Source organism: Vidua macroura, chromosome 7 (genome assembly GCF_024509145.1).
Source record: "Vidua macroura isolate BioBank_ID:100142 chromosome 7, ASM2450914v1, whole genome shotgun sequence".
NCBI lineage: Eukaryota > Metazoa > Chordata > Aves > Passeriformes > Viduidae > Vidua > Vidua macroura.
The window spans coordinates 18,386,231-18,413,271 of NC_071577.1; the positions used below are offsets into that span (position 1 = coordinate 18,386,231).

The window sequence follows — 27,041 nt, forward strand, 5'->3', positions numbered from 1 at the left end:
AAAGTAACCCACCACATCAAGGTTTCTTCAGTCTCGGTTATCTTCTCATTAGTACCAGTACCTATTTTAGTATGATGACCTAACCTTAACAGGAGTTGGCACTTACTCATTTAAAAATATCTTCATCCTATGTGAAAGAGTAAGACAGTTGATGAGGTTTTACTGAATCACTGGAAATTTAGTATTAGCTATTTCTTTAATTTCTTTATCTTGATATTTCTAAAATACATATATATAATCTCCATGCAAAAGTTTCCAAACCTGTTTTGATTAACTAAACATAATAATCCTACTGCATAGAGAAATTCCCAATGGATCTAGAAATTCTCACTGCTACCATGTACAAGGATTGAAACAAGTTTTTAGATAATTTCTATATCTTTGAGAAGGTAGATGTCTACACAGCAAGTAAAATTCACTGAAAATCCCATAAAACACCAGCTATTCCTTGCACTGAGGCCAAAGCCAAGAATTTCTCATCTTCCTTTTCTCAACAAAGTAAACCACACGATTTAATATTTTATTTAAAATAAAATTCTTCCTGTATGTTGTTTGTTCTCTTGCCTCTATACTCTGAGGTGACAGTACTGAGAGATCATCAATGATACTAGCTAAATATGTCTCTTAGTTTCAAAGGTTTTTGTAGTTGACACAGGAGCTTCCTCACCACATTTGAAGAATTCCTTTATTCGTTTGATTCATTTCACATCTAACTGTTACTCATGGGGGCTGATTGTCTCGCAGTTCATTTGGTTGCACAGCCACAGGCAGATCACATTTGAATTCAACAGTTCCAGTTCATGATCACCCTCCCCTATGTGTAATCAACTGTACAGAATGTAATAATCTTATAATATTGTGCTTACTGCACTGAAATAAAAGATAAACCAGTAAATGAGGGAGATGCACATTTTACAAAGATTCACTGTTGCAGATGAAAATGATACACAAGTTTGAGGGCTTAGATAAAATTGTAATTTTTTATTTCAGGCAAACAGTTTTCTGTTAGTGTTTTCAGGTTGTCTAGTAAAATATTGCTCTCTGTTTTGGGTCACCCATTTCCTTAAGTGAAAATGTAGCATTTGAAACACTCATATCTGTCCTGGCTCATGAAGTTTCATAGTCAGATGAACTTTCATATTATGTAGCAGATGTGGTATTGGTCATCTATGCAGATGGCTAACATGCTTTTCTTTTTGCTAGCAATGTTTGCAAATGTGTGCTCTCCTCTTTGTAAGCCCAGGGAACAACAGTTTGTTTCTATTAAAACAAACAAACAAACGAAAAAAGGGTGGGAAACGCTTTTAGCTTTTATATATTTATGTGGTTGGAATGTCAGTTTCACTTCATTGTCCTTTTTTTTTTGTTGTGGGTTTGTTGGAGGTTTTTTTTGTTCAATTCTTATACAGCATTTGTTTGTGAAGTGAATCTTAAAGTAGATAAATATTGTTGGTAAAACTCTCCAAAGTATTTTTTAGTATTGCAAAAAGTTTAAGATGCAAATATGAAATTGATCTTGAACTCTAGTCTCCAGAATAGTAATGTTAATGGAGCCAATTCACTGAACTAAATATATTTGCTATAAAACTCTGAGATTGCACAAACAAATGGACTCATTATTAATGAAATGTTAGTACTGTCATAGTTTTGAACATGGAGTTGACTTGGCCATATTTGCATTTCATACTTTAAAAAGCACTCAGACTGCAATTTTGATAAGAACTCCAGAATGCTACACAGAAAATTATTCATATAAGCTTCAGGCCAAAACGCTGTTTAACATTCAATTCTATTGTCTGTGTTGTAGAAATGTGGTATATTTAAACATGGGCAAGTGTTACTGGAGACACTTGCCAATTGTGCAAGCAACTGCAGCTTCTGCTATCTTCTTCATTTGGAAACAATTGTTTTCATCTCTGAATTTGATTTAAATTGCTGAGCTTTGCTGAATAGAGACAGGATAATATACTAAAGTCTGGTAACATTTTGGCAATTCTTGCATGCAGTGCAGGGTGCATGAAAACCTTTTACTTAATTAATTGAAAAATACCTAGAGCCAATACACTGATTACTTTTAGTATGATTTTGCTACAGCATTTGCTTTATTTCAGTAACTGTTATAACTCTTAATAGATATATACAGACATATACATATACATCTGTATATTTGTATACACCCACACACTCCAGAAACAACAAATCCTACAGATTTTGCCAGTCAAGTGTCTTGTGCCCCAGAACTCTGGCAGTCTCTGCAGGACTTGGTTGCAGGGGATTGAGAGAGCTTTCTGTCTGCCTTTTCCCATAGAAGTTACAGAATGCATATAGACACATCAGCTGCCTCAATTTGCGCTCTCCTATATTAATTTTAATAATTAATAAAGGAGTGCTTGAAGTAATACACCAGTCTGTCCATAAGCTAGTTTGAAATAAAAAGATACATGTGTATATGCCAGCCTGGTACAGGTTTAGTAATCTCCAGCAAATATTTTGGAAATAGCACCAAACTCTTGTGACTGTGTCCATTCCACTCCATTTGTCAGAGACTTTAGATCAATTTTCCATCACTGTTGTTCCTCAGGAGCTATGTCTGAGAGCTGCGATTCAGGAAATGAGAGAGATTAAACAATTTTTAGCAGCTAGCTCAATTAAAAATACTTGAAACTTTGTATATTTCCCTTTGTATATTTCAGTTTCATTCAGGGTGACACAATTGCTTCTTTCTACTAATTGTATCTCTATTTAAAACGTGTATTTTTTACAATATTTTATATTCATACCAGATATGTAATATGGAAAATAATCCTGCATTTTGAATTGCTATAAATATGAAGTTTCCTACACACATCTTTTCTCTTTTTGTTCTGCTCTTCTTTGTATGTTAATTAAATCTCAACCCATTAGATTCTATTTTATTCCATAACCTGCTATGTGTATGTTTTATCTGAATTTTCAAAATTTTATTTTCTTGAACCCTTCTGACAAAAATTAAAGAAAGAAGTGTGCATTAGCAATGATACTTGGACTAACCAAACAATAAAACCACTAGCAGTGAGGGGAAAACAGCTTGCTGAGATGCCATTATAACATAGCTGGCTCCGTAACTTGTGCCCAAGAATTCCACATTTATTGTCCAGATCTTAGGATAGGAGGAATTCTGTAACTGGCAAAATTATGCAGTAGATAAAGTGTAAAGGTGTCATGTTGAAATGTCGTCATATTACAGGAGCTTACTTGAAATAAATAATCAAATGCCAAACACCCTGCGCTGTTTGATTTACAAAAGGCTTTAGGGTAAATTTAGAGCTTTCTTAAAAGAAGTATTCTTTGTTTATGCTAGAACTTTTTTTGTTAGCAAACATACATTTTATTTAAATGTAGATCAAATAGAGAGGAGTTTATGTATTGCTAGCGGAAAAAAAGAATGTGATTTACAGTTGAAAACTCCAGGTAAAATGGAGTTTAATATGCTATATTTGAGATGTCAGTGCACAAAGAGTCAACTGTTCTAAACTTTGTGCAATAAAATCATCACAGCAGGGGAAAAGGTGGGGGGAAATGGCAAGATTTCTGGAATGATTTTTAATTGGGATTCACTTGTCTACACAGGAAGAAAAAAAAAACCCTGGACATGTAGAAAAAAGAAGAAAAATCGAGGATGTAGCAGGTAATATCTCCTATTTTTGAAATCAAAATTGTAAAAAATAAGATATAATTATGCTTGATCTTAAGTATTCATTCTTACTACGATTTGCAAACCACTAATTAGAGGTAATTGCACAACTAACTAAATATTTAGCATTATTTGGTACATTTTATTAAGGCGAGAAAACTGCAGGTGAATTTCCTCCTTGTGTACGTATCTGAGCAAAAGAGCAGAGCATGGAAAATAAATCTTGTTCTTCCCCTGACTGCAATGCAGATCTGGCTCTGGGAGGGGTTTCCATTTCCGCACGGCTCAAACACATGGTCAGTCCTCAGCCAATCGGCTGCAGCACATCTGGCACTGGATTTGTGTGGCTCAGAATGCCTCTTTGACTGCTGAGCAGGAAAACCTCTCACTTTTTTTTTTTTTCTTTTTCCTCTCCTAAATTGAATTTGCACACATTCTACAGACGGTAATTTATGTCAAACATAGTTATAACTGTTTATCTGGTACACACTGTAGCTACCCTAACAGCTAGTTTGTCAACATCTGTCACAGACAGGATTTAAAAAAAAAACCCAAAAACAGCTACGTAGATGATCCTTTTTCAGTACTTACTCTCTATGCTCTAAGCTGCTGGGATCATGCTTTTTGATAACATGGTATGTTTTAGTCTGTTTGTAAATTGTTCTTCACCTTTAAATATCACACTCCCTTGCAAGTCAGATATTTCAAAATGCATTGAATTGATTTTTATATAATTATCTTCTGGTCTGTTGCTGCTGGAAAAAAGATTATACTTTTTATAACAATTATTTGAGATTTTTATATTACTGTGATATAAAGACATACGAACAGTTCTTTATATATCGAGTGAAACATATGTGAATAAGGTTATGTCTTTCAAAAGCTGTCAAAATAAACTTAAAATTCCAGAGGGTACTACCGCATGTGCTAATGTTTGCATTTGCAACAGGAATTAGGAATTTGGAATGAGTGCATATCTGTTTTTAAAAAATCAAGTCTTTATTACGAATTCCTTACAAGTTGCCTTTTTTTCCCTGACATAGAAATTGGTGTTGCTAAATACAAAATATTAAGCCCTAAAATATGAGAGGTTGTCATTTGAACCCATATCATAAGGATTATAATAATTTCTATCAAGTATCTTACAATACTTTCTCCTTACCTTTAAAATGGTTGTACTGACCAATACCAATAGAAATGCTGGGCAAGAAGAATAAAGCTGCAGAAAATGTCAAGAACCAATCTACTCATTATGGCTGATTAAATCTTTTAATTAAGAGAAATATGTTGAAACTGCTGAGAGAATATGGCCAAAGGTGAGGAAACTGCAGCTGGTAGTAAGTCATTTGAACATTCAGAGACCTCAAGTGTACGAGCTGATGTATTCCATGGAAAATTGTGTTGTTACTTTTAAAAAAGGCCCTGTAATGCCTGTAATGCTGTCATATTTACCAGGGAAGTGGCTATACATGCTTGTTTACCAAATATTGTAGGTCATAAGCAATAAGCACAATTTGAAAGTGCTGAATAGTGGAATAATTTATGGCAATATATAACCTGATTACATTTCTGCCTTCAGGACAAACATGGTTGGAATTCATTGGCCATATTATTAATCATTTTCTATGTGTTAATAAGAGGATGATAATGTAAGCAGATGGATTATGCAAGGGAAATCCAACATAAGGACAACTATCTAATTCAGAAGAATGTATTTACATTTAACTTTCAAACAAGTTACTTTGTGTAGATGGGAACAATTCAGATTTTAGGTGTTCATAATTTGCTTTTGGAAAAATGACAGAAAAATATTTTTTCTGCAGTTTCCCCAGAAACCTGTCACTCACTGAAATGTAATCTAAAAACTAGTACCTTTTTAATGTTTGCAGCTATAGCATTGTTGTAGTTTTATCATATGCATTTAATATGTATTTCATAAGCCTACATTATCCAGGTGTCAGAGGATAATTGTTATTATTGGTTATATTGATATTATTGATATAATTGATATTATTGGTTATAATATCTGCTACCAGATATAGTTAAAATGTACTTTGATTCTGTGGTTCTTAAGGGATTTAATAAACTGTCTAGAAATGTCTGCAATGTATACAAAAAAAGGTTCTAGAATTGTGAAATCAGATTCTTGTCTGATGTCTGATTCTGCTTGCGCTTTGTATTGGCTGAGGATGAGGCCTGCAATCTGAGGAGCAAGCAATTTGCAGATATTGTCCATTTCTATTTTCTTTCTGGGTGCCATTTCCAGGGCTTGTTAGTAAAACATGCAGATAAATGAGTCTGTTTGCTTCACTTGAGTGCGGCCACCTCGAAGAAGTATCATCTGGGACTCTGTGATTTCAGAGTTTCTTTTTAAGTCTAGTCAACCAAAAGAGCTGAACTGTAGTTGTACCACAGAACTTCACCTATCAGTATACAGGATTTTATTTAAAAATAAAGGTGCTTATAACATGTAAATATAGAAATCACGCAGCTTGCTATTTCTGTAAGCTAAAATTGTCATTATATCTGAATAAGAATTAGCTGCCTTTTTATTCCCTCATATGGACATGTGCTTACCCTCCAGTACCTGTTGCTTTTGCTTCCATCTTGTGAAGTTAGCTATGGGATTAAATTAAGTAATTTTATTTCTGTTCTGCATTCTGGTGCCCAAACAAAGCCTCTGTCTTGCCATATTTTTAGCTTCACACCCTTGCAAAAGTTTCAGAAAGCGGACTTATGCAATTATATAGCACATCCCAGTGGAAAATTAGGACTACTATGTTAGGCCTCGAGCAGGACCACAACATTCCGGGCTGACTGCTGGAAACCACAAATCTTGACCATTATTGCAAAACTTGTGATAGGAACACAAAGAAGAGTATTATTAGCCAGTCATAGAGTATTAAATTATACATGACTGCAGCACTATTGAAACATCAGCTACCAGCCTCAAGCTCTTCCTTTTTCTGTTTAGTTCTCTTTAATGGCAAGAGGCAGATTTTCCTTGTTTGACCTTTGGATTAGATCTGTCAATATTGATTTTAAAATCTGCCTACAGTCCAGTTTTTGAACCCAACTCCTTTTTTTTGTTTGTTTGTTTGTTCTTTTCCCCTGTGAAGTCAGTTTCTGAGGTCCCAAGTTCATATGTTTCCATGTGGTTTACATGCATTTTAGTCTTAGGATGCTGAGAGGATTTGCAGTATGCAAGTTGAAAAATGTCTTTGTAAGTTTCATCCCATCATTTGGGTTTTATTTCAGCAGTATTCCAGTAAATATAAAACATAAACTTTAGTCTGTTCTAGAAAGACTTCTATGCCTATATGCAGTAGCAAGCTTTGTTTCTCTAATGAAAGATGATTACTGGACCAAAACAGTTGTTGTTGAATTACTTCTCCGTGGAAGGTATTGAGAAGAAAGAAATATTTTGGTATAAAATGGAGTCTGTTTTGGAACACTTGTCCCCACTATTTGCTGCTAAATATTATCTCAGCTTGATAATCTCTGACAAACCTTCGGTTCCTCATAGCAGGGGCTGTGCCACTTTGTTGCCTGCCTTACAGAAATTGTATTAATGTGCCAGAATTCAGTTATTTACTACTGATTGTCACCCACCAGAGCTGAAGGTCTCCTCAGACTTGCCAAAACTCTCAAACCTTCCTGAGAGTCTCCTGGTCACAGCTTCTCTTGCGACAGCTCTGTGAATGTTCCTGCTCCCACCGAGGACTGCGTAGGAAATTTGCTAGATAATGCTGTAGGACTGCAGCCTTGTAAGTTCACAGTCTAGGTGGGATGACTTAGGAAGAGAACTACCTGCATTTTAACCATTCTGAGAGGAATTGGGTTATAAATACACACAGTGTACACACAGAAGGATGAGTATTTTGAAAAATCCAATATATAATGGCTTATTGCTACTTCTGGTGGCTGGAATCTATGTGTTTATTATAATAAAATTTGGCAAAATGCTGCTTTCATAGTGCTGAGTTTGAATACCTTTTGGGTGTGGGGGGGGTGTTTTTTGTTTGTTTTGGTTTGTTTTTTTGAGGGTTTGCTTGTTTGTTTTTTTACTACTAGCAGACTGGTTATGACTTCTATTGTAATTGAATCCTGCACTCCATGATTTAACATGTGCGATTGTGAATGGGAGCAGCTGAAGTGTAGGCCCACACTCCCCTCTCCTCACTGTTTTCTGGAGATGGTAACTTCCAGCAGGGGAGGTACCAGACAGCAGGCATTGTGCAAACGACTTAAATCTCTGCAGCTGTTGGCTCATTTCTATTCTGGTGTCAAATGTTGTTAAGAGTAATTTGTGGTATTCATCAAAAGTGGAAAGTGTGTACATTTTTCCTTTTTTGTAATATATTTGCTACAATTGTAGTTAAACTGAATATTATTAATGCAGTTTGCTTTATTAGTTTGGCAATACTGCCCTAGCAGTATTATACTGCTCAACAGTATTTGTTCAGGGAAAGAAAGTCAAGTCAAGGAAAGGCATGGCAAGGAAGAAAGTCATTGGCTCCCAGTTAATCACAAAGAATATGTTATTTTGTTTCTTTATTTTCCTGTTGTTCTTAAAAATAATAGATAGCAGAGGAAAATTGCACCAGAAATAAGGGTCTTGATGAACTTAATTGGGGCAAGTTATGGAAACGCATAAACCCCTTTGTCTTTCTCTGTAAGTGCTTCGTGAACTTCAGACTATGGACTTCTACGTGATTGTACTTACGGATAAGGTAATTGGTATTAATTCAGTTAGAATTAGTAAAAAAGTAGATCAAAGAATAGTAGAATAAGCAGCAGAGTCCATCCAGAGTTTGCTCAAATCTATTTATATTGATAGGCTAAAAGATTTCCACCAAGGGTTTCATTTACTTTTCTAGTGATATGTCCAGTTTCACAAAATTTTAATTCCAAACTGCATTTTTTTCACCATCTGGAGGTGTTTTGTTTCCAAGTTTGTTTTCTGATCTCTTGATAGACATTGTCTTTTACTTTGCTTTTACTCATGGGTGAACTGCAGCCTTGCTCTTTTTGTATCTTCCTTTTGTTTTTCTATTTTTGATGCGCTTCCATTTTTATTGCAATCATCTGTTTTGAAAAAATATGTTGTAAAATTTTTAAATTAATGATAACTTTATTTTTATATTTATAATTTGTATTTTTCTTCAGTCTCTACTTTTTGTTTTAAAATAAGATGGCTGATATAACACAAAGTAAATTTAATTAAATATTAATAAGTAATGATTATAATTGCACATTCTCCTGTAGCTGGGCCTTGGGAAAGAAGGACTCATTCTTAAAAAAAAAAAAAAAAAATTAGATTACCAGTATCCAGATTATTCCTGAATTATGGATCTAAATTTTTCAATTTCATAATAATGATGCTACTGATTAGTATATCTTTTCTATAGCAAATTAAAACATTTTGAAGCATAAATTCAATCCTATTTGTTGAAGTAATCTTTTTATTCAAGATGAACAAAAATTTAATATAACCTATGTGGTTAGTTTGATATTACATTGCTAAGCCATATAATATTTCTCTTAATTTTGACAGTGTCCCTTAATTTTGATAGTGGCAAACTTGATGTTACTTATAAGAGTACAATTTGCCTTTTACTAATAACAGTGGTGGGTTTTGGATGGCAGAATATTTGTAACCATTTCCTAATACATAGATCAGGTAATTGAATAGATTAAGCAGTATCAGATTTAAAGTCTTGTGTTTTGGCAAACACCCCAAGGAAGGTAGATATATGCAATACTACACCATTTCTTTATTTCTTTGGGAAGAATCAGGATTGGGGATATCAAACCTGAACCCCTTTTGCAAGGGAAGACATTAAATACATTTGACATCACTAAAATAGTATTATTTGAAAAAATACTGAATTATTGAATAAGAACTCTTTGGGTTTGTAGTACTAAGGCTGTCATGCAATGACCTTTGGGGTTGGTTAGATACAAAGTTATAAGATAGGTCTCTTACTAGAATAATATAAACTAGCATTTAAGAAAGGTTGCTAAATTCCTAAAAGGAGGATGAACCTGTCTTGAAAGTATACAGTTAAAGACAATGCATTTGTTAAAGCAACCTCAGGTGATGACATATACATTTTGTTTTCTTCCCCAAACAGCTTTGTAGAGAATTTAAAGCAGTGAAAATTACTGCTAATATGAAGCCTGGTCTAGCTTTGTGTGTGAGTCATTCCCCCTGCCCCCCACCATTCCACGTATAAATACTCAGAAGCTTGGCATAAAGAATGCAGCCTGGGGCATAGCCCATAAAACTTACAATGCAATTAAATGAACAATTTCTACTGGAAATAAAATGGGCATGTTGAGTAGAATATGAATTAAACTGAGCAAGAACAGAGTCAGACAACCTTTCGTAGTACTCCAGGCTCTTGGAGAGAACCCCCAGGGTCAGCAGCACCAAATGCAGCTGACAGGTCAAGGCCAATCAGTAAAGAAAGATAACTGCAGTTTGCAATGAAAAGCAGGTCATTCCAAATTTTGATTAATGTAGTCTCAATGCTGTGGTGTCCACTCGACTGGGTTAGCAAAATAAAGACAGATAGCAGTGGATTAACTCTAACACTTCTTTATTATACTGCAGCCGTTACAGGCTTCTCTGCTGCTGCATTCAGTAAGACGAGGTTTTCTCCAATTTATGATCCTCTGTCCCTATTGCCTCCTGGCCTGAATTCTGTGGAATTGACTCAGTTTCAAGGGGCTGCCCTGCGGACTATTTGCAACACTACCAAAATGAACTCAAAATAACTTTGGAAAATGGCAAACCCATCACGTTCCTAACATTACGATTAGTTGACATTGGCAGTGTTTATCCTGTGGAGCGTATATGGCAAAAAGGTGGCAACTTCAATGACTTTGTAAAAAAATAGGGAGAACTAATTCGTTGTTTATTGACAGTTTTTGTTACACAATACAAAGACTCAAAACGTTTGGCTACAGAAGGAACTTTGCAAGTGTTACTTGCCAAGGCAGAAATATGAGATTACATTCTTTTTTCTTCCAAGATAAAATTAGTTTTGAAGTAAGTCTTTGCAAAACAAAAAAATATCTCTACCAGTGAAGAATGAAATTCACTAGCAAATATGAAACTACTTGAAGAGATTTAAAATGTTGTTTAGAAAGTATTTGTTATAGGTGGATTCCTTCTCTTTCTTTCCAGTCTTTTGTTTGATTGTTTTTCATTTGGTAGATAAGTATTTGTGCAATACCAGTTTGAACGTATGTTACAATTGTGTTTATTAACCCAAACCCATCCAGGCATAATCTTCCAAGTCAATCTGTTAGAACTGACTGTGTCATTTTAGACAGCAGCACTGCCATGACGTCAGTATTACCGTGGAAACACGAGTGCAGTCTATCTGCACTCTGCTCGGCACTGGGGGTGGGAGCTGCCTCTTGCCTGCTCTTCAGCTGCATGGAGCTGCAGTGCTTACAGCAGGCTGCAGACTGGCCTGGCAGTGCTGCTGGAGTATGCTCAGGGCAGAATCTGACTACTGTAGATCATAATGAAGGTGTAGAGAAAGTTCTGCATTTCTCTGTTAGGTAGGACAGAAATGTCATTATAGAATTACACAGGAGGAGACTTTTTTAGAGTAAGAATTAGAATGCTTCTTTTCCTACATAGCTAACAGTATAAGTTAATGTGTGATAGGGTTTTTTTTTGTGGTTGTTGTTGGGAAAGCACTATCAGCTACCTATTTTACTGAACTGACTACAGAATTCAGACATGTATAGCACTCTTCTTCAAAATGTACATTCTCTTCTCTCTGGTCCTATGGAGGATTGTAAAATGAATACGTGTAACTTTATGACCTATCCTGTTTAATGTAGCCAAGGCCAGAATAGCAGGGTTCTCTTCAGGTGACGGCCGTTACCGATACTGATGTACTTGCCAGTATATCCTAACTTTCACAGTGACTTTTGATTTGATTAACAGCTGCACAGAACCTGTACCATAGTAGAGAATGTTTGTTTTCTCTTTAGGAAAGATTTCCTTACATTATGGAAGTATTTCTTCTATTCAGACCACAGCTGAGAGATTTGCCATCAAAATGATATATTTGTAATTTATCAATGCTCTGTTATTGGTATTAGGTGACTGATCATGGGTTTCTTTGTCCAATCTGTAAATTCATAGACAATTTGGAACAGTTGCCTGAAATTCTTTTGGCTTTTTCTGAGGCTGAGTGGTAAATGACTGGCTTGTAGTCCCTGCTTTGACCTTTGCGTGGGCCTGGATGTGTGAGTTCATGTCGCAGTGCCTGTGTCAGATCAGTCCACAGCAGCTGGTCTGAAAGAATTGGAGCAGGACATGGCAGTGAAGTCGATTGCAGTGTTAGAACCACTGCAGTCAGAGAATGGAAACCAGGGCCCTGCCTCTTAGGGCATCTGTATCCAGCCAGCAGACAATGAAAGCAGCAGGCTCTAATGAGAAAAGGGAAGCCAGTGAAGGAGACAGACTCTGTGAAATTTATTAGCTGGTGCAATAAAGCTGCTTCTTTGGGAGTGAACCTGAAGTGGCCTCTGAGTTAATTTGGGATGAAAAGCCCAGTAAGGGAGGCAGTTTATTGGGGTTCATCCTCTTCATAACCCAAGATATTGAACCCTACGGTCTCCCAGCCGGCAGCAAAAATATCAGACTCTCCCATTTGTGCACAGTACCATTTATTTTCATGTAATAAAAACACCCCCTGAGTCTGTTAACTATTATCCATTTCCCTTTGCAGGATGTATCGTACCAGTCATCATTGAGAATATTGCTTTCAGACTCATTTTAGTTTATAGCCCCAAATATTTCTTGTTTGCTTTGAGTAATTGTTTTCTGTTAAAAATTGGGTATCTGGCTTGTTAATTAGCAAGATATAAACCCGATACATCACTACATTTTTAAAGCTATGGTGCCAGCTAGTGGTGAGAGATGATAGACAGTGTCTCAAGTGTGACATTTATCTAAATGTACGGTATATTTTTATTTGCATCATGATAACGTGACATTGTTTTATTTGTCAGTTATCAGTACCTTGTGACCAAAAAAAGTAAAATAAAATGTGCCACTGCTATAATTGTACAGTTGGATTTAGTTGGGTATTGTTTTTTTGAAATCTTCCTGCTATTTTTGATGGAGTAATTATATCATTCATCAGAGCATTTGCCAGTGAAGCCTTTTAATCCTTAGTTTTTCACATGTGAACATCACTTCTTATGTGTTATGAACCTGTACTTGCTCTTTTACTTTGCTGGAAATCAGAATTCTTTAAAAATGCAGTAGAATTTAGCTGTGAGCAGCAGAAAGATGCTTAGAAGGTTTCTGTGATTGTTTCACTTGTGCAAATTAAGGAGAGCTTTGGTGTGGCCAATGCAGGGCAAAACTCTTAATTGATTCTATTTATTTAGCTGATACACCCTATTAATATGGAAAAAACAGTCCTGTATTTTATTAACAAGACAGGAAATTTCAAACAATTCATTATTCATTATGCACTGTCTGTTCATATAAGCTCACAACAGAAAAGAAAAATAAGCAACCCTTAAGAACATTTGTAAAGAAATTTAAAAAATAACTTATTTTTCTTTCTAACAAGGAGTCATTGACAGGTCATCTTTTCCAGCTTAATTAAGCAATAACCAATCTTGGTGAGATTGTGGAAGGCTCTTGAATACTAATAAATAAAAGCAGAAGATGAAGCATTTCTTTCATTAAATAGTAGGAGCTGTTTATAACTCTATTACTTACTGTTAAAATCAATTATTATTACTAATACTTTTCAAGTAATTTATACCTGAAGGCACACTGAAGGTTGTAAAGCAGAACTTTTCTTTTTAAATGTCAGACATAGCCATGAAGGTCAGCTCTTGTGAATAAGGACACCTCAGATGAACACACTTGTAATAATATTTGTGAAGATAGATCTCGTGTTAGTGACATCTGCCAGCAGCAAGCAGAGCTGCCATAGTCTTACTTCCACTCTAATACATGTGACTACACTGCTGGAAAAATACAGGGATGTTTCTAATCCAAGGGAATGAAGAAAACAGAATGATTTTTGTATGAGATGGAATCAACCGAGTTAGACACAAAAGCAATTTATTTAAAAGAGGTGCCTAAAATATTAACTTGAAATATACTGTCATGGTTTAATCATACATTTCCTTGTGGTCCCTTTTCCTTTTCCTTTTCCTTTTCCTTTTCCTTTTCCTTTTCCTTTTCCTTTTCCTTTTCCTTTTCCTTTCCGTGACAATTGTGCACTTCCTCCTTTTTGTCCTGTGCTGTTGCAACACTGTTGCTTTAATTTAATACAACAGGGATTATTTCAGTGGGAAAAAACCTATATCCCTTAAAATATTAAAATGCAAGTATGAATCTTCATTGATTTCTTAACTGTGGGATTTATAATATGTGTTTAATGCTGTTGCTTAATTAATTACTTTAATTGTTCAATTTATTCTGCAAATTGATAGTCTTTTAACATTTACATAACTTCGGATTCAATAAATAAGGTTTTAGTTTTTAAGAACATATCGCATGTTGCCCAGTTGCAACAGTCATAGTTTAGGTACACACTTTGAATTTGAGATCAACAAATGGCATTCTACAGGCTAATTTTTCTCTTTTTGCACTTTAAATTATGTCTATAGTTATAGTCTATAGTATATGTCTATAGTTATCAGTGTGTAACTAAACCACCATTTTTATTTTATTTTATTGTAACTCCACCGTAATTTAAAAAAAAGATGCTTATTTGAAATAATGTCTAAAGTGATGTCAACACTGAGATTAAATTGCCAAGGCATTTGACTTCCAAACAAAGTAATGTGGAGTTCTGTGACGTAAACATAAGGACCAATATTTATTATGTTGATACATTTATTTGGCTTGACAGTCTTGCTATCATGGTATTAGACACCAAATGTATTTCTTGTCCTAAACGAATAATTTATATGGATGACAAAAATTATACAAAAAGATTATTTTAAACACAATTTTAAGAGTATTTTAAAGTTTATTTTTCACACTATTACTGGATAAGATATAAATTTAGCAGTTTGCATTCTTTATTGGTCTAGAACATGTCTTGTTAATACAGCACTGAAATAATATACATTTAGTGAATTCTAAACTGGATACCCTTGTGCATCTCATAAAACTCTCTGGAATTTTGTATTTAAAAATCTGTATGATACATTAAGTTCAGTGGACTTAGAAAAATCCAGAGTTTAGCATGAAGCTTAATTAAAAAGAAAAAAAAAAAACTTGAAAAAAAAATCCCATCTAAATGGAACTGTCAAATAATTCCTTTAAATCCACTGATGCTGTGTTGGAGTTGTTGGAGTAGAATGTGATACCATGGCTGATGAAGTGGGAAAAAAGCATCACAATAATTTTGAAGTCAAGAGGAATGTGTTTCAAAAGCTCTTTGGCAATAAAAATCACAAACAGACAAAACCACGCAAACCCCAAAGAAACAAACAAAAGCCCCACAAAAGCACCAACCAACCAGGTGCTTTATTATTTACAAAGAGCTCCCCCGTTTGAGTACCTGGGGGTGCCGTTTCTGCCTTCCCTTGGAATGCTGTCAGTGGAGCCCTCCACAGAGCGCTGTGTCAGAAGATGGAGTGCCTGGTATGGGAGTTGGCCACATCTGTCAGGAAACTGCTACAGATGGTTCAACTCATTAGCTGCCAGAACTCCTAGCAAACATCATCCGAGAGTATGGGGACCTCACTTGGACTAAATGTTAAGCTTGCCTCCTGTTCAGTGTCATTACATTTTCTGCAAAATATGATCCTTAACCATTTCTGTTAGAGACTCTTAGATTAGTAACCAGTCTGCAACTCTGTTTTGATTGATTTGAAAATATAAAATAATTAAATTAAGACTGGTTCCACCACCCAAACAGTGTCTCAAGTGTAGCTCACTGTGTCTGTAAAATATTGGTTATATCTGATATTAGTACTTCTTCATAATGATATCACAGTTGGGATGTGACGAACTCCAATGTAATATACACTTGTATTTGCAGCAACCTTTCTTTAGTATCATGTCTATATCGTGATGTGTGCTGTCACTCATGCAGAATTTCTCAGCTTACCTGTCTTTGTGTTGCTTGGTATTTCCAGCAAAGTTGTTTCACGTTTGTGGGTGTTTTTGTAGCAGAGCGATCACAGCAGGTGTTCCAGTTAGCTTTGTAGCAGAGCCAGCAGAGGGAGCAGACACACTGGTGTTTTATGGTACTGACAGATTTTGGCCATTTTTCCCTATTGTTTCTGCAAATGCCTATATTTTCATATATGTGGTCATTACAGACGAGAATGTGGGCAAATGTCTGTGTGCTGGAAGCTCACAGTAACTGTGGGGAAAAGCTAAGCTGTCAACTGGTTTATGATTACAAAATTATCTTTGATTTTGCAAAGATTTATATAGATCATTTGTGTACTGAGAGTAATTATTTGTGCTGAGATTTTTTTGGGAAAAAAAGATACTGGAAAGAAGATACTTTCCCTTAAAAAAACCCTTCAGTTATGCTTCAGAGCACACTGCCTTTAGAAAAACCACAGCATTAATTTAAGTACAGGTTAAAATGACTTCACACACTTGCAAGGTCAAGCCCTTAATAAATCACTATACACATTGTGTGCAGTTCACCTGTGTGAAATAGGTTTGAAAAGACTGTTCTGGTCACAGCTGATATTTGGAGATACATTTTGGGTGTATGCAAACAATCTTCTTTTTCAGTTACATCTAAATGCGAAAATTGCATGGAAATCATTCTCCCATTTGTGGTCATTGTACCTTAGGCCTGCTCCCAAAGTTGGCAGGAATTTTGCATGAAGAGGTGTCAGGGTAGAAAGGTGGGGGTCTTCATACAATTTTATGTGTGTTTAAACAATACAGTGAAGTAAGTATTACTTTGTAAATGATGTTGTTTGCATCGTGATTTAAACTTTGTTTAAATACTTTTTTTGGGTGATAGCATTATTGCACTCTGTGCTTGGTTAAGCCAGGCGGGGTTGATTATCATTAAGTGTTATTTATTTCTATTTTATTAAGCCTCCTTTTACATTCATGTTACAGGTTAATTTATACTTTTATTTCATGCACTACTTGGCTTTACTGATTAATATGCCCCATGGCATTCAATAAAGCCAGGCAGTGGAGGAAATAAGAGTGGTATTAATTTCTAACATTGCTATAAATTTGCCTTAATAAAACTAGCTCAATAACACTGCGGTAGTAGTACAATGGATGCTTCCAAATTGTTAGCAAAGACACAACTGAAAGAGCAACACATTTTTTTTCCAGAATTTAAGAATGCTGTGCTGTCTTTTTACTAGTGTTCAAATTAGGCTACCTGTTATAATACTGAGTGCTCTTACATTGTGTTCTAAAATGCAGTATATATATAAAAAAATAGTATTGTACTGAATCAATCAGTTCAATCATAAGCAGATAAATCCTCTGGATCCTTTCAAATGCCTTTTGGATTTTCATGATCATGGTTAATTAACAGACAGGTTTCAAAATATCAAGGAAAAAAGAGAAAATTCTGGACTATAAGGGCAAACAATTACAAGAGTAATTAGAACAATGGGTTTTCTTTTTATTAGTAAAATAACTGCTATTGATTTAAATTTTCCAGTGTTTTTCCATTGATTTGTTTACGTGTTGCTTTGTAGTAGAGGAAAATTTTCAAGAAAGAAATGCAGATAGGATTGGTGAATATTAGTTTTAGATGCACAGACTATTTATTATAGCAGAAATATTTTGGCTATATTTTCTTTATTAACTATTAACTATGATAGCTGTATTTTTTCAGGTCTAGATTGTGAAATTCGTGTAGCAAAAAATCCTTAAATAAACTTTGCCATGTAACATTTAGTTGTGACAAATTTTTTACTGATGCCTGCATTCCTTTACTACTTGAACTAACATTGACTGAAATGAAAATTTTGCTCAGAAAGAGGGGTTTGGATAGAGCTGTTATTTGACCTCAGTACAAAATGAAAGCATGATAAAGCAAATTAGCACAGATGAATCTGAACAAAACCACAGCCCAAAAGAATTGCCAAATCCTCAGAGCTTGATCCTTGAAGGTTCATGAAGAAGCTCGTTCCTGAAGTCATTGGGATGTAAGCCTTCTCTGCACTTTCCTGGGTCAGACCTTAAATAAATCACTCAACACACTTTGCAGAGATCACTTATGGGGTGAAAGGCAGCAAATGTTTAAAAGGATTAATATAAACATTATAATATATCAAACAGAACTTATTTTTACATTCAGGCAGCTATGAAAATAATACTGTCATTTTGATAAGTGTATTGGTTAGTTAAAATCAGATGGGCAGCACACTGACTGCTACAATTTGATTTTACTAAATAATATGAATTTACATAATGCATAGTCTAAGAATGTACCAGTGTAGATTCAAATTAAAATTGTAGGGTTTATGAAATGATCTTTGCTAAATATGTTTTTGTAAATAGTAACAAAACCTGTAAAATTGTCTTACTTACTATAAAACTCATATATATCCAAACATAGCATTTAATTAGGTCATATGATGCTGCTATAGTTTAACTATGTCAAATAATTTTGTTTAAGTGTTCTATAACCTTGTAATCACAGAGACAGTGAAGTTAGAAATGGAAATGTTGTCTTCACATGTGCTGGGCACAGCCAGGTCTGTTCTGTGCCCTGCATACACGATGTGAGATATTTTGTCTGGGTGAACTTCTTGTGGAGCTCCGTTTTATCAACTGTTTTGTCAGAAAAATATTTAGTTTTTAATGGAAAACTAAATGTCTTCCTTTAACTTTTAAACAAGGTATTAGCCAACAACAGCAGTAATGACATTCACGGGCATATTTGATTCAGTGTTTTAAGGGACATATAATCTGTAATACTTAAGGGGAGATTTGCCAAGTGCTGTGCCAAGCTGGATAGCTTACTCTAGAACTGTACTTCATGGAAGCTTCTATATATGCCCCCAGAGTGGTGGAAAATTAGATTAGATAAATAGACCATTGATCAGATTGTTTGGCAGTTTAGTTTGCCAGAAATGATGAAAATCTGTACCATGTTTGATCTGTGCAGCCTATGAATGCTTTCTGTCTTTCATTGACAAGAGCAGAAGTTGGGGCTGCTCATTTGCTCTGTGGATAAAGCCTTTGGGGTGTATTTGAAAGAGAGTGAGAACATTTTCTTCCTGCTGCACACATAAGCAGCAGATAAGATTATTAAAGGAAAATTCGCAAGAGTAATTTTTCATGTTTAACCCCCTAATTCAAAACTATAGATCTGTTTTCTTCTTGGATCACCACAGCCAAGCAGAATAAGCTGCAGTGTTTACAAAACAGAAAAATGTGTGTTTGGGCTGACAGCATAACACATGCAGTTAAATATGAGCAGGTCTCTTCAGTGTTACCATTGTAGGGTCTGGGGAGCGGGATGGGTGAGAATGTCAGCCTGGGTGCTGCAGGTAAGGCAGGAATGGTTAAAGCAATGTTGTTTTCTTTGATACTTTTTTAAAAAGCAGTCCATTATAAAGGGGTGTCTAAAAAGAACAGTGAATCCTCCTCACCATCTCTTGCACTGTACTTACCTTCATGCAGATGTTGAAACAAGAATTTACTTCTGATTCAATGTTTCTGTCTGTTATCAGTAGGAGTAAACTGATGTTTTGATTTCTTTTGCTCTTCTTATTTTATTTTGTTGTGTGTTGCTTTTTCCCCCCTACCTATATATCACACCTGCATTTCCATAGAACACAGAAAATTCTGTACTTTTGGAAGGAAGTACATACTGATTTTCTATTCTGCTGCTCCATAAAATGCTTCTCTCCTTTCAATGTATTTTTATGGAATTAAAATGTTGCCTTTATTTATTGGTTGGTGGTAAGTATTATTTATTTTTACACCTTCTTTACAGCATAATCTTGGAAGAGAAACTGTGCTCTAAAAATTGTTATTAAGTTTTACATTTCTAGCCATGCGTTTAAGTGACATTTGTTTCAGAGGGAATAGATCTCTTCTCAGATGACGTTTTCTGGGAACTAGAACAAAAAAATCTAAAACCAATGTAGCCAAATCCTTGCCTGTATCTGTAAGAATACCTTAAATTGATCTAAAGAAACAGCCAAACATGATTGTAATTAGGAACACTGAAATATTTTCTGGACGCCTGAGGCAAAAACAAATGTAGTAACACAGAAAAATAACACAGTCCATTCTCTATGAAGTGCTGGCGTTGAGCTGATCTAGCGCTGATGCTCATGAGGAATTCGAACAGTGCCTTTATTTAGGCCTTCTCGCAAGAAGCAAACTGTACACGGCCTCCGAAGTGCCTAGCGATCCATGCCTCGGGTCGGTGCCTCGGGTCGTGCCTCGGGTCGTGCCTCGGGTCGGTGCCTCGGGTCGTGCCTCGGGTCGTGCCTCGGGTCGGTGCCCTGGATGCCCGCCTCGGAGCGGTCCCCGGCGGGATCCCGCTCCCTCCGCGGGCCGGGCCGGGGCGCGGCCCTTCCCTGCGCGCCGCGGCCGCCAGGGGGCGCCGCCCCGCCCCGCCCGGGCCTGCAGGGCGGGAGCTGAGGCTGCGCCGGGATTGGCGAGCGGCGCTCGGCCGGGATAAAACATGCCATAAACTTAGCGTCACTCCCTACAATTCCTATTATATGATCATTTACTGGCGATCATTATGGGTTCGCTGTACGGAGAGCCGTGCTGCTGCCTCTTCAGTCCCGCACGTAGCTCCATGGCAGCGAGTCTGCCTTGCAAGCTTTGCAGCTACCATTTCCTACAAATAGTTGAGATCTTAATAAAGAGATATGAAGAAAATGAAGGAGTGTTGGGGAGAGGAAGGATATCAGTTTGCAACATAGCCATAATTCCCTTCCATATTTGCTTTCAAATATTTGTTTAAAATCCTGCTTGAAACGCAGATGTGGAGAATTGTCCACATCTATAAACTATTAGAAGTTGAATTGAGTTGATGGGTTTTGTATGGATTGGAGTCTAACTGCAATCCCGAACACAGTGGTTATAGATATAATTTTAGGAATATTTGCCTCTGTCTGCAGTTTGTGGAAACTACTTTCTTATGTATGGACTGGAAATGTGCATACAGGAAGGTGAACTTCACATTTTGCCCACCACATTACAACTGCTCCTTACATGATAATAAATAATGATGGTTATAACGATGATGATAACAATACAATACTTTTAACAACTGGCATGAAGAGCAGAGCAGACAAAAGGTCTTGCTACTAGGGAATATAACCAGAAATATTTTGTGCACTTCCTGTCGTCTCATTTGAGCTGATACTTGCCTATTATGGTCTGTTAAGTTGTTGTTTTGAGGACCCTTAGAGACTGTGGATGTGGTTCGCTGCAGCTCAGCCCAGGTACAGAGTCCCACTCTAACTGAAAGGTGCAGGCACACATTGCAAATTGCTGAAGTATGGCCTTTCTAATTAAAAATCAATGGGCCTCATTTTATTTGGCCTTCCTAGGACTGATGCTGGGCAGCTTTATATTTATTTAAAGTGGTTATGAAATAAATAACTGGCATGCTTATAATGAATATATTAATCTATATAGAACTAGATATTGGTAAAGGAGTGCAGGGAGGTTTTTGCTGAGGGGTGGTACTCTCAGCCTGGTGCTTTTATGAAAATGATACAATAGGTTTTACTAAACATCTGAAGTCAAGGCATCTGCGATAATTTGGATAGTTTGTGTCAGCTATTACTCTATTTGTACTATGATCCCAAGATTTTTTCCTAAAATCCAACAACCTTTACGCTTGGGTTCCTGTTATAATCCTGCACAATAATTTCAGCTAGTCAATTTAGGGAGAGTACAAGACTTTATGGTCTCAGAATTCCATTTAAGGAGAAGCATCTAACAATATGGTTTTTTTCCATGGTTATTTTTATCCCATTCTTTGTTAGAGAAAATATGTAGGAAAAATGTGTTACTAAAATATGTTCCCAACTATGATAGTTGTTACAAAGCAGAGGCTTTTTTTTTTTTTTTTTAACTCTGGAGGATGTTCATCCAAATTGCAGCATTTCTTTTTTGTCATTTGTTGGTTAAGAAAATATGGGAATGACAGAAGGAAAAGATGAGAAACAGGTTACAATACATGGAATCTCCTCAGGAGCAGTACACTTTTTACCTCTGGGTGCCACTGTTCAACTGTTTCTTGTGCAGCGACCATCTGCTTAAAAGTCCAGTTCTTACTGGAGAAATATTCCCTGAAAGAAACTGTTAAAGAGGTACTGTCTATATCTCTGCATAATCAAGAAGCAAGTTTCTGATCTATGGATATTAGTTATGCACTGTTCTCATATGCTTTTAACATGCTGAACAAGGAAACAGTAAATGCTCCACATTTGTTCAGTTTGTTGAGAGTAGTCTGATGGTTTATTTAAAACTTTTCTTGCCTCTTTAGTTAGAAGTTGAAATGTGAATCTGTTTTTTTTAATATAAATGAATACTAGTGCAGATTTATTAAGTATGCAGATTGACTGTAATAATTCAGTTGATTTAAACAAGTTTTACAACAGCAACAATGATTTGCTTTATTGCCCACAACCTACATAATTCAAAAATCTATTGACCGATACAATTTCTTTTCAAATACTGTAGAACTCTTAATTTTCAGAGCAAAATTAATTGCAGTCTGTGTATTCAGCTGTTCCACCAGATTAATTATATTATGACTATTTCTCCTAGAAACTCAGCCAGGGTAACATTGCTAAATGACACTGGACCTCTTCTCTGAACTGTTCTATAATTTTAATTCTAGTAAAATAAAACCCTTCTATGAATGAAATCAAGTGTGTCATTTAACTCTTTCATTACTATAAGATGGATTTAGAACATTTTCAAAATAATAATAATAAAAATCCAAAATAATAAAATTGCATTTTATGTCATGAAATGTCCCTTTTCTCAGCCAGGGGGGACACTGCTACTGTCTTGCCCATACCTTTGATCTAGTTTTCCTGCACCCTGCTGAACACTGCAGTCTATCAATGAAAGCCAGCAAGCCTTTTCATATCTGCACACAGACAATGGAAAGTTCCATGATTGCCTCGTAAACAGGAATGGGCTGCATTTATTTCTGTCCAGTAGTTCTATATATGTTCTATATATGCATTTGTTTAAACTGGTGGAGGAAAAATTCAGACAAAAACATCTGTTAAAAATTAATTTCAGCTTTGTCTCAGATTTGTACATTTTCTTTCTATCCAATTTCATTGGAAAATCCCAAATAAATAGAACACTTCAAAATAAAAGAATTTAATTTTATCCTGGGAACATGCAGTTTAGGATTTGGAAAGGGAAATGTGTAATAAAATGCTGTTCAAATGAAATTGGTGAAGCTGTAAAATACGTAAGTGGAAACTTTGAGGAAACTGGCAATGAGAAACTGGAAATCAAGCAGTAATTTAAGTTTCACACAACCACCCTTTGCATGTGTGAGTACAAAGGAGAGACTAGGAACAAGTGTGAGTCAGACCTCTCCTCTCAGGAACTGAAGGGACAGAGATTCCCAGCATCTGTTTCCTTAACTATTGCCCAGAGGATACTGGTGGTAAATCACAGCGAGTAAAAATAGAATCAGAAAAATAGCTCAAAACAAATGAGATACTGTATTTTGCAGTACTTTTGCAGTAGATCTGTATCCAGATCAGCTTTCATCTGTGTACAAATTGGATGTGTCAGCTTACATTCACTTCTAAACAAATTGTTAATAAAATCCCAAACATGGCTAATTAGGAAGTTCCACAAAACAGCCAGCCAGATTTGATGCAATGGGAGATTTATCCTGCTCACATATTTTAATGAATGTCTTAATGTCATTGTTACAGGGTAAGATGGCCAAACACTTTGGTAGAGTTAATCACTGCCCTTCTTTTGGAGTGAATGGGCCTGCATCCAGTTGAATCAACTGTGGTCCAGCCAACAGACTCCAGCTGGAAGAGTGAGTTTGTATGTATGAATTATTTTAGGTGCCCCATTGATGTGTACGTATTTTCCATGTCATCAATGAAGGCTGAAGTAATAATACTTTGCCTTGAAGGGCTCTAGAAAAATTTAATTAAAGTACTGTGAGTTCTTAATCTGGAAGACACATAGTCACGAGTTAAGATTCTTATCAACCATAAGAGTTCTGAGTTTATGCTCAAACATCAAACATGTAAAACAATGTTTTACCTATTAGTTAAGGTTGAGATATTTTTAAAAATATCAATGTGGAATCACCATGTCTTCAGTACTTCCTATTTGCTGTAAATAACCTCATTTTAGGTATGGAAATATGACATGACTCAGACTTCTAAAGAAGATCCCAGCCTTTTATTTTAATAATATATTTGTTTATGTGTAATTATTATGAGATACTAATGGAATCTATAATACTTCAGTAAATATTAGTTACAGGTTTTAAGAAATACAGCAGTTTTAATGAAATAGATTTCCAGGTAAAAGAAGTTAACAATACTTAGCCGAGTTGATCCAGCAAGTTATCATTGACAGCTCTTAGTGACTACCATTTTGTAATATACTATTCAAGAAAGAATAAAAACTTTGTCTTCTTTTAGTATTATTCCTCCTCAAATTTTAGATGTACCTTTTTAGACTTGTTTTATTCATAATAAATGATCATTTAATTTTATTTCCAACACAAAATGTTTGAAGAAAACCTTTTCTTTTAGAGACATTAATATTTTTAGTAGAAATAATCTCTTTTTTTTTTTTTGTGGTTGAAGAATAAAACATAAAACATAAAACATAAAACAAATAAAACAATAAAAAATGGCAAGAAAAAGTGCAATCATATTTGCAATTAGTACTGAATATAAACCACTGTTGATTCCAAGCTGCCAAGCAGAAAAGGTAAATATTTACAATGAGGAGCACCTAACCTACTCTCTCCTATTGGTGTTATATAGAGAGAATTTGATTTAAATAATTTTCACAAACAATGCAATAACAAATTAGCAACAGTAGTGTCCAAGATTATTTAAATTATTTGAATCTTTAATTACCCAGAATTATAATTCTGAAAAAAAAAAGTCTTATTGTGGAGTTCTGAAACTGCCAAGCTTAATGATGTGATTCTCATGTAACCATAAGTATTTGTTGTTTATAATTATTTTTGTCCACTGTCCATGTTCTGCCGTTTATCACAGTCACTTTACTAAGGCAGTTTCTACAGCCCCATATTCTTATGCTACGTGCTGTTATGCAAACACTAGCACTGACACTGAGACCTTCCTCTTAAAGAATTTGTAAATAGACTTTCACAATGACTAGTTGTTGTTGTACCCACCACACCCTGTGGCTTTGATGTATCACGTTGAATAACTAAGAAAAGATTACTGAATAATATTCAGAAGTCCCCTTGATACATGGATGATCCAGCTCAAATCAGTCCCTTGTGCTTACATCTGTTTGTGACATGATCATTTCTAGTGGCTTTTTTCCAGTAGTGTTTGAGTGATGTAGTGTGGTGAGTGCACCAGCTGCTTCAGGTGCAGATGGCATTTTCCTTGTGTGCCTTTTAATGCCAGTTGGCATTTGGTTTTTATTCTGTGTGTTGACTCATTCATTCAGGAGCTTTAGTGACTGAAACATATCTGATTTGGTTATTGAACATCATACATGTTTTGTCTCATATCTGCTGCTGAGAAAAAATGTGAGAGACCATGAGAAACACATGAGGCAAAGAAGGCACCAAGCAAATTAAGTGATGTTAGAATTTTTTTCCTGTCTATACCTAGTTTTCTTGATTTAAAAAACAACAAAAAATAACATTATCTGCATTATATATATTTTTTCAGTATAGTTGAGATGTATTAATTACCCCAAGCATCCCTCATTAAAATAATGGCAGCAGTTTTTATTAGCAATGAGGGGAAGACCCTAAGAATTTAAGGCCAGTACTAATTGCAAAGTGCAATTTGCTGTGGCTTTCAAAATAATTATACTAAGCTAAATTATTTTTCTATGCTTTCTCCCACTGATCATGTAAACAGCAACCCATTTATTTATTTATTTATGCTGCCTAGTTTGCCATTCAGTCTCTGCTACTGTAACACTAGAATTTGCTGATTCATTCAGTAATGTTTTGCAACATCCATTTTCACACTGCATTTGGTTAAAAACCCCATCTGGCTCTGCATGACTGGGAAGCTCTGCTCACCGCTCCAAAATCAAGAGCTATGAAATGACTAAACTTGTCTGCAGATTGTTTAGTCACTGGAGGCAAGATTTAATGAAACTGTTGTCTGTTGTGTCATAGGAGCCTTTGTAAGCAGTGCAGCTGATTATTTCTTGTCCTAAAGGAGTGTCTACATTTAAGAAATAGTCTTAAGTATTTTTTGAATAAGATTTCTGTGCTTATGTGTAGAAAAAGTAAAATATATGTATAAAATTGAATTTTTGTATGCAAATATATATATATATACATACATACAAATGTAATACAAAAACATGATACTTTCTGTAAGATGTGTAGGCTACTGGAAGTTGAAAGTAATCTTGATACAAAACAGAATGATTTCTAGAAATTCAGATAGAAAAAAAAGCAAAATAACCTGTTTCTATGATATCATAGAGAGAGCATTTTTGATTTAGATGAGCAACAGGGTTAATACTGATTTTAAAGGACTTGCAGTTCCCTGCCTTCCTACTGGGTCCTCTGCTGCAGGTGAGCAGGAAAAGGATTATCCTAAAATGTGGGAGGATTTTTGTCTGCTTTTTGGAAAAGACTGTAGCTCAGTTGCTTGTACAAACAAAGCTATAATCCTTTCTAAGAAACAGGAATTTTGGCATGAACTTGCTTGGGAAAAAAATATGACACAGAAAACAGAAGCCAAACTCTCTTCATAATGCTTTATTTCTCTTGGAGCTTAGTTTTAGGCTTCCTTTCTTTTGATCTGAATTATTAACACAATTAATAATAATATAATTGCATCTCTATACACTTATTAATTTCACCTGTGCAGACAAAATGGTGGAGGTTGGCCTAACAGTAGGAGAAACTGGCAGAATCAGCCTGCCCTGCTTGTTAATACCAGTGGGAACAGGAGTAATAGCAGAAGCAAGACCTGACATAGCAGTTCACTCTCAAAAGAGACATGTTCTCCTCCTGTGCCCCATGGCAGCTTCTTCTCTCCCTCTTCAGTGGGATTTTCCAGTGCTTACTTTGTGTCAGTTGAAGTGCTTATTCCATATCTCTGTAATTCAGGATCATTTCTGATGGGGAATTGTGTGTTGCCAATAGTTGGATGGCCTTGATGGGACATCAAATAATAAGCACCA

General features: G+C 35.6%; 1 long non-coding RNA gene across 1 annotated transcript in view; it reads left to right on the forward strand.

Annotated features, from left to right (window-relative positions):
* LOC128810032 (uncharacterized) overlaps window positions 1-27,041 on the forward strand; it is a 298,275-nt gene that overhangs the window by 462 nt on the left and 270,772 nt on the right. Inside the window, exons 2-3 of the long non-coding RNA XR_008437903.1 lie at window positions 3,610-3,667; window positions 23,585-23,697. This is a non-coding gene — a long non-coding RNA (uncharacterized LOC128810032). The remainder of the gene's footprint in view (window positions 1-3,609; window positions 3,668-23,584; window positions 23,698-27,041) is intronic.